This window comes from Saccopteryx bilineata, chromosome 2 (assembly GCF_036850765.1).
Source record: "Saccopteryx bilineata isolate mSacBil1 chromosome 2, mSacBil1_pri_phased_curated, whole genome shotgun sequence".
In the NCBI taxonomy this organism is placed as follows: Eukaryota; Metazoa; Chordata; class Mammalia; order Chiroptera; family Emballonuridae; genus Saccopteryx; species Saccopteryx bilineata.
In genome coordinates this window covers 361,668,016-361,683,250 of record NC_089491.1, presented here as the reverse complement: position 1 = coordinate 361,683,250, position 15,235 = coordinate 361,668,016, and the positions used below count along the sequence as shown (strand labels likewise).

At 45.0% G+C, this 15,235-nt stretch overlaps 1 protein-coding gene and 1 pseudogene across 1 annotated transcript in view; one reads left to right on the top strand and one right to left on the bottom strand.

Moving 5' to 3' along the window:
- The window catches only part of NXN (nucleoredoxin), a 179,105-nt gene that overhangs the window by 19,694 nt on the left and 144,176 nt on the right, over positions 1–15,235 (top strand). The window lies entirely within an intron of this gene.
- LOC136323514 (26S proteasome non-ATPase regulatory subunit 12 pseudogene) lies at positions 4,096–5,547 on the bottom strand (annotated as a pseudogene).

The window sequence follows — 15,235 nt, the reverse complement described above, 5'->3', positions numbered from 1 at the left end:
TTTAAAATGGGGTTTGTGCAAGGGGAGGATAGTCCAGTGGATTAAGAAAGAAAGATACTCTGGATATAAATAACCATGTGGGAATGAAGGGTAAAGTTGAGAAGGAGAAAGTTCATTTGATCCAGCTAGAGAGAGTAAGTATGGGATGAAGAATGACGATGCCTGTTTTGAAACCTGATGAGTGGCAGAGGCTCCCCATGCTCAGTGGGAGCATGTTTACCTTTTATAAGGAAAACAAACGTTCCTTTGGCAGGTGGCCAGGAAAACACGTTTTAGGTGATGCTGACCTGGAGGTGCGATCCTGTGCGTGGAGGCTCTGGGAAGCTGACTTCGGTGTTCAGTTTGCAAGGTGATGGCGGCCTCTCTTAGAGGTTGGGGCATGGAATGAGAAGGGAGGCTTGGATCCCAGACATGCCACATAGCAAGAAACAGATGCTTCTACCAAGATGGCCAAACTCAAACCCAAGAATCTCATCCTGGGCCAGGTTGCAAAAATGCATTTTCTAGACTCTTAGATCATAAAGAAGAAACTCTGGGTGAATGTCTTCTGTTTGTAAAATAAAGCAAAGGAAACTCCTCTAGGAATTTTCCACTACTGTATAGTGTTGGGGAGAGGGAGGGGGAGTGATGACAGGGACTAAGAAGCTCCCAAACCAGATTTCTCACTTCGTATGGGTTCATGTTACAAAATCAAGTTTGTGCTTTTCATTGCTTTGTATTGGCACTGCCCATCCTCAGTCAGTCACATGTTTTGTGAGTGTCTCAGTTGCCCCAGGCAGTGTCAGGATGCAGAAAAAATAATGACAGAGTCCCTGCTCTTACAGGCATTTATAATTTAGTTGTGGAGATAAAGCATTACAGACACAGATACATACACATATAGAGTCTATAGGATGACATCTGGTATGGGATGAGGTTGCTCTGAGATCCTAAGAGTCCTGTGACCTGGTCAGACAGCAGCCGGAGAGGCTGACCCCTCTGGTGCATGACCTGCCTCAGCTGCATCTCTCCTACCTCTCTAGCCTTGAGATCTTGGGCAAGTTACTTTAATCTTGTGTGTGTGTGTGTGTGTGTGTGTGTGTGTGTGTGTGTGTGACAGAGACAGAGAGGAACAGACAGGGACAGACAGACAGGAAGGGAGAGAGATGAGAAGCATCAGTTCTTCGTTGCAGCACCTTAGTTGTTCATTGACTGCTTTCTCATATGTGCCTTGACCGGAGAGCTACAGCAGAGTGAGTGACTCCTTGCTTAAGCCAGTGACCTTGGGCTCAAGCCAGTGACCTTTGGGCTTAAGCCAGCGACCCTGGCATCATGTCTATGATCCCACGCTCAAGTCGGATGAGCCCGTGGCTCAAGCCAGTGAGTGACCTCAGGGTTTCGAATCTGGGTTGTCTGCGTCCCAGTCTGATACTCTGACCACTTTGCCACCGCTTGGTCAGGCTACTTTAATCTTTTGATGCTGTGGTTTCCCCATCTGTAAAATTGGAATAATAACAGTACATACCCTGTAGAGTTGCTGTGGAGATTTGAGATGACACATAATATCAAGAGCCATGAGCACTGGGAGAGGCACGTGGAAACTGGTCGGAAGGTGGTAACTACCGTTCCGCCAGACCAGAAGGTTTCTAAGGGCAGGGACTCTGTGCTCTTCATTATTGTGTCACTCATACTAAATACATTTGGTGTAACTTATTAGGAAATATTTGGCCCAAATATTTATTGGAAGAAAGAGGGAATGGTTTGGACTGAGAATTGAAGAGCTGGCAGGGTTCCAGTAGGGAGAGGAATGGAATGCCAGGCATTAAAGGTGAGCCTCAAAGTTAAACAAAGGCATGCATTCTTCTTTATGTTTGTGCTGTAGTCATAAACAAACAGTTTTGTTATATAACATGCAGCAGTGTTAAACTGGTGAGGAGACTGAGGCCCAGAGAGAAGGTGGCTATGTGGCTTCCCGAGCTTCTAGGTTCTAGGTCTCCTTATTGCTGGATCGGTGCTATTCCTTGGCATGTTTTCTGGCAGCCCTTTTAAAAAAAGGGCCAAGCAGTGACTGTGAGAGCTTACCAAATTTTGCTCCTAGAACAGAGAGATAAGCATTCTGAAAAAAGAGAAATGTCATAGTCCTAATTTTCCTGAGTAATTTTGTGTATCTTGGCCTCTAGAAAGCAGGACGAGTTCCCTGGTCCCCAGAGCCTATTCCTGAGAGCGGAGTCATTTTCCTATGGAAGGGCTGGGGTCAGGCCGGGGGTGCCAGTCAGACCTCCTCGGTGGAAAGCCTCAAGTGGCTGCAACTCATTGCTGTAAAAACAAACATGTTACCTCCCCGAACAACAGCAGGGAGCACTTAAGAAACGGATTACCAGGGCTGAATTATGGGAAACGTAAAGAAAGGAATTAAAAAAGAGCCAGGTGCTTCAATTTGTGCATCTGGGCTGACGAGACCCTGAAGTGTTAAATAGAAATTCCATTCTGATGACATGAGGCTACAGTATTTTTTCCTGTTGGGCCAGCGGGGAGGGAGAGGAGGAGGCGCGTTATCCTGGGGCCTGTCCAGGCAGTTAGTGTCCTTCTCGTGTTGAGGGACAGCTGGGACCTGAACCCTTTGGCACCTGGCCCTGGGGCCTGGGGTCATGGGAATTTGCCCTCTGCTTTGAGGTGGTTATTCCAACCTGAGCAGGAAGATAAAAACCAGAGTAGAGAAGAGCAGAGTCGGCATGGGGCAGCGTGAACCCATACTTGGCTTCAACCTTGAGAGTTTGGAAAGGGGACTGCTGGCGGAGGCCAGCTGCTTCACTAGAGGGAGAACTGACGTTCTGAAACTTAGGGAATTGTTTCTAAAGCCAGTTCTTATTACTGGGTTATATTGGTGTGTGTTAAATATATATTTTAAAATGTTTACTTACTGATTGATTTTAGAGAGAGAAAGGGAGAGCGATAGAAACGTCAATTTGTTATTCCACTTGTTTATGCATTCATTGGTTGATTCTTGTATGGGCCCTGATGAGAGATTGAACTCACAGCCTCGGTGTACTGGGATGACATTCTAACCAATTGAGCTACCTGGCCAGGGCTAAAGTACTTTCTGAAACCCGGCACAGGTATCCTTAAAGCTGTGATTTCGCAGTTTGCTATATACAAGGAGGAGATCTGACATGGAGCTAAACTGCCTGTATGCATGCATGGTCATCTCTCTCCATGGTGACTGTGTATGAAACTTTTTTTTTTCATAGATTTACAACAAAATTTATTTAAAAAACACTTAAATCACTACCCCGTAAAATGTTCAGAAAACAGGCAACCATAGAAAATAAACTTGCATATACTGCTTTTATTATAATTGTGGTTGTTAGCTGAATGAGAACAAATAATAGCTTAAAAAGGTTTCAAATGATAATATTTGGGTAAAAAAACATTTGGGTAAGTTATGATAATTTATTTATTTATTTATTTATTATTATTTTTTTGTGTGTATTTTTCTGAAGCTAGAAACCGGGAGAGACAGTCAGACAGACTCCCACATGCGCCCGACCGGGATCCACCCGGCACGCCCACCAGGGGGCGACGCTCTGCCCACCAGGGGGCGACGCTCTGCCCACCAGGGGGCGATGCTCTGCCCCTCTGGGGCATCGCTCTGCCGCGACCAGAGCCACTCTAACGCCTGGGGCAGAGGCCAAAGAGCCATCCCCAGCGCCCGGGCCATCTTTGCTCCAATGGAGCCTTGGCTGCGGGAGGGGAAGAGAGAGACAGAGGGGAAGGAGAGGGGGAGGGGTGGAGAAGCAAATGGGCGCTTCTCCTATGTGCCCTGGCCGGGAATCGAACCCGGGACTTCTACACGCCAGGCCGACGCTCTACCACTGAGCCAACCGGCCAGGGCCAGTTATGACAATTTTTTGAACACTCGGACAATAGAAATGTATTATATTTCTGTACCAATTGCAAATGAAAAGTTAACAATGAAATCAGGAAGGTGAAAGGTTGAAAGAGGCCTCAAACATATTCACTGTATTTTAAATGTTAAACAAAAGAGTTGAGAATAGGACAAAAAACCCAACACATACACCATAACTGTCTCTTTTTTTAATGACTTCCAATTTTAACTTTTCTCTAAAAGCACTAAGGGCAGCGGCCCTCATTGCAGATTATGGACCATCTCCTCTTTGGCTATGAGGTGCGTGGTCTTGTTAACTAGAGACATCAATGAGTTCAGTTTCTGAGACCAGTCATTTAATAAATTATTGGGATCCTTGGGTCTCTGGAAGTTGACAATTCCTGCCAACCTGTCTACTTTAGCAAAGATGGTCTTGTTTACTACGAGATTCGAGAGAAAAGCCTCTGACTTGTCAACAGACAGATCCAAAAGCTGTGCCATCCTCTTCATTGTTATCCTCGTGTAATACTTGGCCATTATTCTAATATTATGTTCAACAACTCTGTTCTTCAAGTCTTTCCACCTTTTTTCACCTTCTTCTGTATAACCAAAAACATCAGTTGCAGGACTCTCCACAGAACCTTTTCTTAATTCCATTCCATAGTCTTCAACAAGAGTGGACCAACGCATCAACTCCATGTGGTAAAAAGCTTTAAAAGATCCTTATATTTAGGAATCTCTTCTAACTTCTTGTCACCACTTATTCGGTGGACCAAATCTGACTGTTCATTATCAAAAGGAGCCAAGATAACATATAGGACAACACTTTTCAGAGCCTGTTGCCACTTTTCACTTTCTGCCTGTATACAGGGAGTGTCATATATTGCTCTGTAGTGCTTACAAATAGACAGATAGGAGCCCTCGTGTTGATCCAGCTGAATCATTAAGTTATAGCATTTAAACTTTAATTTCTCTGTATTTTCTTCCTGGAAAAACTTGGTGTTGATCTTCTTGCCTATGACCTGTGTGCGGATGTAATCCTTCACAGCCAGGCACAGCCTCATCTGCTCCAAAATAAACTCCACTCGCTCTTTCTTTTCCATTGACCCATAGGTTTCCACCTGTAACTCTTGCAAAATGGAGGCGGCCTCTTTGACCTCACCATTTTGCTCTTTGATGGTTGCTAATGTTTTAGTCTGTCAGGCACGCTCAATTTCAACATAAATCTTTCCTTCTGTAACCATTCGTAGAGTATTAATTAATCGAAGTTTGATTGGAAGGTCTGTGATTTCCTCAATGTAAGTACAGCACTGCTGAACCATTTTTGCAACAGCTTGTTTTAACTGACTCCGTCTCTTTGATAAAAGCATAATATTTTCATTAAGTAAATCCCATTCTTTAGCCTCATAGCACATTTTCACTACTGCAACTAAGATGCGGGATGTAGACACCATATCAGAAGCAGTACGGGCCTGTTTTTCCAAAGACAGAAGGGTTTCAATGACTTCCTGAAGTCTTCCTTCCTTGGCGAGCTTCTCGCACTCAGGCAGACTCTGGTCCACCGTGGCGCTGTAGTCCACCTCCATCTTGACGATGCGCCCATCAGCCCGCTCCGAGCCACCATCTGCCATAGTATCTGCCTGAGCCTCTCCCTCGATGTTCCCCCTGCTTCGGCCACCACTCGTTACCCACAGCGGAAGCTGCCTATGAAACATTTCATATGTGCTTCTGTTTAAAGACACCTTATTTAATATAAATTGTCAATTCAGTAATATTGAACTTTTGGCCTCAGCATTTACTGTACCCCATGCCTTAATGAAGCTCATCTGACACACTTGTTTTCTTCATAAGGCACATACATCACAACCATTTTGCACTTAGGAACACTAGACAGCACTTCAACACTATGCTTGGGGGCCATTTTAAACAGTGAAATCACCAAAAAAAAAAAAAAGCACAAAAATGGGGCAATAAACAGACTGCCAAAGGGACACTTTACAGTATGAGTTGAAACAAGAGGGCAGAGTGTTGCCTTTTTGTAAAATTCATTTTAGATGGGGGGGGGGGGAAGAGGGAGAGAGAGAGAGAGAGAGAGAGAAGGGAAAAGAGCAGGAAGCTTCTATTCTCATATGTGCCTTGACCAGGCAAGCCAGAGGTTTCGAACCAGCAACCTTAGCGTTCCAGATTGATGATTTATCCACTGTGCCACCATAGGTCAGGCTGAGTATTGCCTTGTTTAACTTCAACTGGTAATGTGTGGTGGGTGACTCAGATTTTTTACCACCCTGTGCATGTCTGTGAATGACCGTAAAGGTGTCACTAAATTGATTTGGGGGTTACAAAATATTTTAACAAGTAGATGAATTCACAAATACAGAATTCTTGAATAATGAGGCTCAACTAGACCCATTTTCCAAAGTATTATCCTAAATGTGCAGAATTACCTCTATAACTTATTACTGCGTGGCTTTTGGACCCACTCTTTTAGCAAGTTCCTTTATTCTCTCCTTTTTTTAAAATGTTTATTTTATTGATTTTAGAGAGAGGAAGGGAGAGAGAGTGTGAGAGAGAGAGAGATAGGAACAGCTGTTGCTGTATGTGCTCTGACCAGGGTTTGAACCAGCAACCTCTGTGCTTCTGGATGATGCTCTAACCAACTGAACTATCTGGCCAGGACACTTTCCCCTCCTTTTTAATTCTGGGGTTATTTAAAAAATTAGAAAATTCAAATCAGCAAAAGAAAAAATACTTAAAATCACCAAACTACCACCAACTGGAGATCATTATTGTTTATACTTTAGTGCCTCTTTCCAGAGTTTTTTTCCAGAGTTGTTTTTTTTTTTTTTTTTTAATGAGACAGAGAGAGGGATAGACAGGGACAGACAGACAGGAACGGAGAGATGAGAAGCATCAATCATTAGTTTTTTGTTGCGCATTGCGACACCTTAGTTGTTCATTGATTGCTTTCTCATATGTGCCTTGACTGTGGGGCTACAGCAAACCCAGTAACCCCTTGCTCAAGCCAGCGACCTTGGGTCCAAGCTGGTGAGCTTTGCTCAAACCAGATGAGCCCGCGCTCAAGCTGGCGGTGACCTTGGGGTCTCGAACCTATATCCTCCGCATCCCAATCTGACGCTCTATCCACTGCACCACCGCCTGGTCAGGCGGGTTTTTATTGAAAATATATATCCGTCATCTATACTCTTGCACATTTTATTTATGTATATACATAAACATGTATGTTTAAAACAAAAGTAGTCTTATACCATGCTTCCTATGATGTCACCTGCAGTTTGCAGTTCCTCATTGATGGAGACTAAAGGGAGAGGTAGGAGTGAGTGGTGGAGGAGGAGGCCAGATGGACAAGTGGGGGGGGGCAGCAAATGAAAGGACATCAGGGTGTAAGACTGTGTCTTGACGGGGACACTGGAGGGTTCTAAGCAGGGACATTTCCTGAAGATTAGATATAAAATCATGGTAGTGCTCTGGCCAGATAGCTTGGTTGGTTAGAACAGTTTGATCGCCGGTCAGGACACATACAGGAACAGATTGATGTTCCTGTCTCTCTCGCTCTCTCCCTTCCTCTCTCTCTAAAATCAATCAATAAAGTTTTAAAAAAAGATCTATTGGGCCTGACCAGGTGGTGGCACAGTGGATAGAGCGTCGGACTGGGATGCGGAAGGACCCAGGTTCGAGACCCCGAGGTCACCAGCTTGAGCACAGGCTCATCTGGTTTGAGCAAAAAGCTCACCAGCTTGGACCCAAGGTCGCTGGCTTGAGCAAGGGGTTACTCGGTCTGCTGAAGGCCCGCGGTCAAGGCACATATGAGAAAGCCATCAATGAACAACTAAGGTGTCACAACGAAAAACTGATGATTGATGCTTCTCATCTCTCTGTGTTCCTGTCTGTCTGTCCCTATCTATCCCTCTCTCTGACTCTGTAAAAAAAAACAAAACAAAAAACAATTAAAAAAAAAAAGATCTATTGGCCCTGACCGGTTGGCTCAGTGGTAGAGTGTCAGTCTGGCGTGCAGGAGTCCCAGGTTCGATTCCCGGCCAGGGTACACAGGAGAAGCACCCATCTGCTTCTCCACCCCTCCCCCTCTCCTTCCTCTCTGTCTCTCTCTTCCCCTCCCACAGCCAGGGCTCCATTGGAGCAAAGTTGGCCCGGGCACTGAGGATGGCTCCATGGCCTCTGACTCAGGCGCTAGAATGACTCTGGTTGCAACAGAGCAATGCCCCAGATGGGCAGAGCATCGCCTCCTGGTGGGCAATGCTGGGTGGATCCCGGTCGGGCACATGCGGGAGTCTGTCTGACTGCCTCCCTGTTTCCAACTTCAGAAAAATACAAAAAAAAAGAAAAAAAAAGCCTGACCAGGCGGTGGCACAGTGGATAGAGCGTCAGACTGGGATGCGGAAGACCCAGGTTCGAGACCCCGAGGTCGCCAGCTTGAGTGAGGGCTCATCTGGTTTGAGCAAAAATTCACCAGCTTGGACCCAAGGTCCTTGGCTCAAGCAAGGGGTTACTCGGTCCACTGAAGGCCCATGGTCAAGGCACATATGAGAAAGCAATCAATGAACAACTAAGGTGTCGCAATGCGCAACGAAAAACTAATGATTGATGCTTCTCATCTCTCTGTTCCTGTCTGTTTGTCCCTGTCTATCCCTCACTCTGACTCTCTCTCTGTCTCTGTAAAAAAAAAAAAAAAAAAAAAAAGAAAAAAAAAAAAAGATCTATTAAAAAAGGAAGAAAGAAAACCATGGTGGCTGTGTAGACAGTGGATTCGAGGAAGAGAGACTAGAGACACACTGCCCAATATGGTAGCTGTGTGGCTGTGAGCACTGCAGTGGGGTAGTCCTAACTGAGGTGTGCTGTGTTAAATATATACTGAGTAACAATGACAGGGTATTAAAAAAAAGAATGTAAAATATCCCAGTAATCCTTATATCAATTATACGTTGCAATGATAGGTTGAGTTTTTAAAAAACTTTTTAATGTGGTTACTAAAAAAATTTGGATTGCTTGTATTTCTGTTCAACAGACTAGACCAGAGTGGGGAAGATGAAGAGGGCCGACTCCAGGGTGGTGGGATGGGCATGAGAAGGATAGGGAGTAGACAGGAGATGCATTAGAAGATAAACTTCATGGCTGTGTCCTGGCCTTGGAGGGTGCTGTGGGCTGAATAGTTACTTACATACCTCCCAAATTCATGTGTTGAAGTCCTAAACCAACCCCAATGTGTTGGTATTTGGAGATGGGGCCATTGGAAAGTAATTAGATTTAGATGAAGCCATGAGGGTGGGGCCCCCACCATGGGTGAATGCCCTTATAAGAACAGGAGATCAGAGCTTGCTCCCCCACCCCACTCCCCATCCCCATGTGAGCGCACATGAGAGCAAGAAGGCAGCCGTCTACAAACCAGGCAGGAGGGCCCTTTCCCGACACCGAATTCGCCAGCACCTTGGGTCTTGGATTTCTGCGAATCTCGAGAGTGGGGAGAAAGAATGTCTTGTTGAAGCTGCCCAGTCTGTGGTTTGTTATGGCAGCCCGAGCTGACTAAGATGGGGTGAAGCATGAAGGAGTTAATGGCATCAAGGTATGTCACCGACTAAGATAGGGAGAATGGAAGCGGGTTTTGGTTTGTGGAGGAGGCTAGGGAAAGTAAAAGCAGGTAGAGATATTGAGCTGGCCAGTGGCCTGTTTACAGCAGCTGTGCCTGAGACAGACCTGTGGGTCACCCGCAAATAGAGGCATGGGAGGCACTGAGAGTTCCAGAGAGTTTGTGGAGAGAGAAGGAGGTGGCCCCCAAGGGGAGGCCCCGGGGAGCATCACTGTGGACCTGGGGACAGGACAGCAGGACATAGAAAGGGCACAAGTAGGAGGATATCACGAAGGCCAGTGTACATCAGAGAGGGGGTGAGCATGAAATACAGAAAGAGGACTATAAATCTTCAGTAGTTGATCTATACTTTATTATGGTTAATAATAACACTTAACAATTATGCAGCATTTCCTTGGTGGCAGGCACAGCGCTGCAGACTTCACACAGCGGCCCCGTGGGGCACCTACCTTGTTACCCCACTGGACAGGCAAGGAGACCGAGGTACAGGGATGTGAAGTTACTTGCCCAGAGTCATGTAGTAAATGGCACCTGCAGGGTTCCAGCCTTTATCTCTCTGACTCCATCCAGTACCTACAGTTTGACCTAAACGGTTTTGTTTTTTTTTTTGCAACTTCCAGACTTGCCTGGGTAAGAAGTAGGTAAGTGTCCTGTCACTTAATTAAACCAGTCACAGTCAATTAAACCAGTGTTTTTTAACCATTGGTCTGCAGACCTGTGTCAGTCTGTGAAAGAGTTAACCACCCAGATGTTGTGTGAAAGTTACACCTGCTCATGAAAGAATTAAGCACCCTGATGTTGTAAGAACATTATAGACCCAATGATTATAGACTATAATCTTCATATAGTATCAGGGTGGTTAACTCTTTTGTGGACTGGCGCGAAGTTTCTGGCAGATAGATACTGAATGAAGCCACAAAAAAAATTCTACCCTTCCTTGAGCACTGGCCTTGGGGGAGCAATGATGATGGATGGCAAATTGTGGAGAATTTTTTTTTTTGCATTCCAGGGTGCTGAGGTCAGTGTGTGTGTGAGCCAAGTGGCACTGGTTTTCAGGGCTCAGGCTCTGCTCCTAAGACAGCCCGGCCGCTGTTCATGCTCGGTGAGCGGCCGTGCCTTCCCATCCTGGGTGCTTTGCGGCTGTTGACTGGGCTGTGCCTGTTGCTTTCCTGCGTTTCATCACTTCTGGCCTTATGGCAGTTCCACTAAAGAATCCACGGGACCCCAGGCCAAAGGCAGGGCTGGAAGGGCTCCTGTCATCCATCCCTCTGGGCCCAGACTTGCCTTTCCGTGAGGAATGCCGCCCCCACCCCCAGCCCTGCCCAGACTCATGTCTGAGGTTTTACTGTTTCACTCACTTCCATACATGGAAGTGGGGCTGCCAGCCTCAGCCGGGAGGGAGAGCGCCTGCAGCAGGACGTTTGTTTCCCCGCAGCTGACAGGCACCCCTGGCTCACATTGTAAAATAAGTATATTTATTGAAAAAGACCAGGAATTTAAACCATACATGTCTGCAAAAAAAGAGAACTTGAGCATCTCAGCAGAGAGAATAGTGAGTAAAAATTGCAGTCTAGTTCCTGAAGGCTGTGGGTCCAACACTTGTCTCCAACTTTGTGATTGTTAGAAAGTTCTAATAAAGTGAGCAATAGATTTTTAAATCTTAAACTAGGTAAAGAAGCTTTCTAGGGGAGAGGAGGTTCAGTCCATAAACATATTAGTGTGTACTTATTAACATATATGAGCATACACATATTTTTCTCATTGATTTGAAAAAGAAAAGGAAATCTGAGGGGGTGAACCAAAACGTAGAAGTGCTCTGATGAAACAGGAACGACAAGCAGTCAACAGCAATATAAGAGTTTCTTTGGTTCTTTCAAGAAAATGCTTTTCTAATGCACAGTACTATGGTTCTACCTGTTTTTTTTTTGTTTATTTTTTTCTTAAATGAACAAAGATTGGACCTTGTAGAAGTGAGGCTGCTAGAAGTAATGGTTGACAATAGTGGATTCTGAAGTAGTTTTAGGAAATAATGACTGTAGTATATTTCTTATGTAACTCTCTTTACTGGTTTGGTACATAGTTTATTGGTCCTCTTGTGCCAAATTTACCATATTATCTGGTTCTTTTCCCTGCTACCATCTTAGGCCAGTTTTTTTTTATATATTTTCCTGGGTTTTCTTTGTACTCTGCCTCACATCTCTGAGATTTGTTAAGAGTGGAAGCTGAATTATTTGAAAGCCATAATTCAAGATTGTAAAATTCTGGAAGCACATGATGAACTCTGGTTTTGTTTTTGGGAACTGGATGAGGGACTGGAAAGCTGATGCTGGCCTGACAGCCCCCCCCCCCCATTCTAGATACTGTTCCTGCCTTGGGGAGGAGATTAAAAATAAAATCAAGCCTTCTAGTTCTTTCTGACTGTGATTTATTTTGAGCTTAAAATAACAAACTTTAAACATCTTGATCTCTATCCTCCCTCCCCCTGCCCCCTCACTGAATCCCTCCTTCCCTCCATTCCTCCGCCCTCCCTCCCTCCCTCCCTCTCTCCCTCCCTTCCTTCTCTTTTCTTTACTCTTCTTTTCTTCCTTCTTTCCTTCCTTCCTGTCTTTCTTTTCTTCTCTCTCTCTCTTTCTTTTTTTTATTTCAGGATTGTCCCCAAACTGTTTTTTTATTTTTATTTTTAAATTTCATTTTAGAGACTGGGGAGAGAGAAAGAAACATCTATCTGTTCTTGTATGTGCCCTGACTGGGGGTTAAGCTGGCAATCTCTGCATCAGGACTATGCTCTAACCAACTAAGCTATCTGGACAGGGCACTGAATCCCTTTCTTTAATTGCAGAAAATGATTTTGAAATTCTTCCTTGATCCTTTCCTGCCTCCAGAGAAAGGGATGAATGGGCACCAGTTTTATGGCTACAGTCTCGTGATGTTTATCTGAATTCCTTCTCTTGCTCTTTTGCTAGTTAAAAGATTCCCTTCTGGCCTGACCAGGCAGTGGCGCAACGGATAGAGTGTCGGACTGGAACGCGGAGGACCCAGGTTGGAAACCCTGAAGTTGCCAGCTTGAGCACAGGTTCATCTGGTTTGAGCAAAGCTCACCAGCTTGAGCCCAAGGTCACTGGCTTGAGCAAGGGGTCACTTGGTCTGCTGTAGCCCCCATGGTCAAGGCACATATGAGAAAGCAATCAATGAACAACTAAGATGCCACAATGAATAATTGATGCTTCTCATCTCTCTCCCTTCCTGTCTGTCCCTATCTGTCCCTCTCTCTGTCACACACACACACAAAAATAAAAGATTCTCTTCTGTGACAGATGGATGTGTATTCAGAGGACATTGAATTTGTAAAGTGGATAGAATTGCTTCTGAGTTAAAGGACTTTTTTAAAGCAGCCTCTTTTTCCCTTCTTTTAAAAAAATGATTTCTGAAGCATCAGGCTATCATCAACCTACTAATTGTCCTGCTTGGTTCTCCAAGCAGGACTAAGACTTGGGGCAAATTACTTCTGGCTGTTGAGCTGTTAGACCTTAGCTTTATCCTTCCAGAAGCTGCTGGCCAAATGGTTGTTATCACAAAGTATCGGGCCTGCAAGGGGCCTTGCACACACCGCAGCTGCTGTTCCCAGGCTGGAACTTGGGCTAAGTCCTCAGCCTTCTGGGGGTGGGGATAGGGTGGAGGCCCTCACTTTGCTGCCCTTTCCAGATTGAGGAAGGCAGAGGCCAGTGGAGGGAAGAGGAGACTCTGCTCTTCCAGTTCTGAAGTGTAGGTTCCATATTATTGTGGAGAATACAGTTCTCAATCTCACAGTGCAGGAGGGAGAGACAGGGACCCCAGTTCTGTTAGGTTTACTTCAAGAGCTTTGTTCCAAGTGAAACATCAAGTGGAAATTTTCTTTTTATTTAAGTGAGAGGAGGAGAGATAGACAGACTTCCACATGTGCCCCAACTGGGATCCTTCCTGTGACCCCCATCTGGGGCCCATACTCACAACTGAGCTATTTTTAGCACCTGAGGTGGATGCACTCAAATCAATCAAGCCATGGCTGTGGGAAGAGAAGAGAGAGAGAAAGGGGGAGGAGGAGGGGAGGAAAGCAGATGGTCACTTCTCCTGTGTACCCTGACTGGGAATCAAACCTGGGACATCCACGTGCCAGGTCAATGCTCTACCATTGAGCCAACTGGCCAGGGCCGTATGTGGTAATTTTCAAACACATTCCCACTGCTTGTTCATTGTTGTATCCCCAGCATATAGCACAATGCCTGGTACATAAGGCTGCACTATGTTAAATGCATGGGAAACTCATCCTGTCTGCTCATAATGTCCAGGACAGTGAGTAGATACAGTCTCTTAGTTCCATTCACACACAGAGTCAGAGAAAGCTGTCAGTTGTATCCTGTGTTCCCATATCAAGTCTTGTATGAAGTTATGCAGCTTTGGTCCATTCCCGATAGTGTCCTGATGATTATTGTTAGTGCTTTTAGGTCACTACTGTACTCAGATATCTGCTGCTTTGTGATCTAGAATGAGACACTTAAATGAAAGGGGACGCTGAGAATATGTAATCATAACAAGTATAAGAATTACAGGTTATATTTACTGGGTATGCACTTTGCCAGGCCCTATCTCACGGCCTTGTTTGTACTTACTTCATTCTCATGTAACTCTTTGAGTGAGCCACTCTCGGACTAAGTTTTTTTCTCGGTCGTGCTGATAAGTGTTTGAGCCAGTATTTGAACTCTGGCCTTTTGCCTATGCTGTGCTGAATTGCTAACTGACCAAGGCTCTCACTTCAGCAGGTGCCTTCCATGTGCCAAGCACAGAAATGGAAAGTACTTTACTTGTGCTGCCTCATTTAATTTTCACAGGAACCCTATGTGTATGTTACATGCCGTTGAGTTGTTTTCAACTCCTAGTGACCCTATGAATGAATTATGACTACAATGTCTTATCCTCAACAGACCTGCTCAGCTCCTTTAAACTCATGCCTATGGCTTCTGTTATGAGTCAGTCCATCTCATATTTGATCTTCCTCTTTTCCTGCTGCCTTTGATTTCCCCCAGTGTTACTGTCTTTTCCAAAAGAACCCTGCCTTCTTATGACGTGCCTGAAGTAGGACAACTTCAGTTTTATAATTTTTGCCTCCAGCAGTGTTTCAGGCTTATTTTGCTATGGAACCCACTTGTTTGTCTTTCTGGTGGTCCAAGTTACCTGTGTAGCTCTCCTCCAACACTATATTTCTAATGAATCAATCTTTTTCTTACCAGCTTTCTTCACTGTCCAACATTCACATGCGTACATAGTAATTGGGAATACGAGGGTGTGTGTGATCTTAGCCTTGGTCTCGAATGGCACATCTTTGTTCTTGGTGATCTTTCCTAATTCTTCCATTTCTGTCCTTCTGAGTCTCACCTTTCTTTTGATTTCTTGGTTGCATTCTCCATTTGAATTGATGATTGACCCAAGGTAAGCAAAATCTTTAACAGTACCCACTGAGCTAATAAGCGGCAGAATCACTTGATCAGTTTCCTACAAAGCCTATTCTTTTTCTCTGTGTCTCACCATGTCTGAGGGAGAGAATGGTGTTAGGCACATTTGGGAAGCACAAACGGCCCCTGTCTTCCAGCAGGAATTTCTCGGCGAGGGTGTTACTGAGGATAACGCAGGCTGAGTCTTGAGCTTACCAAACAGACTCTTGGAAAGAGAGTTCAGGAGAATGATTGAAATCCCTCCGTTCTTTGAAAAAGGCCTTC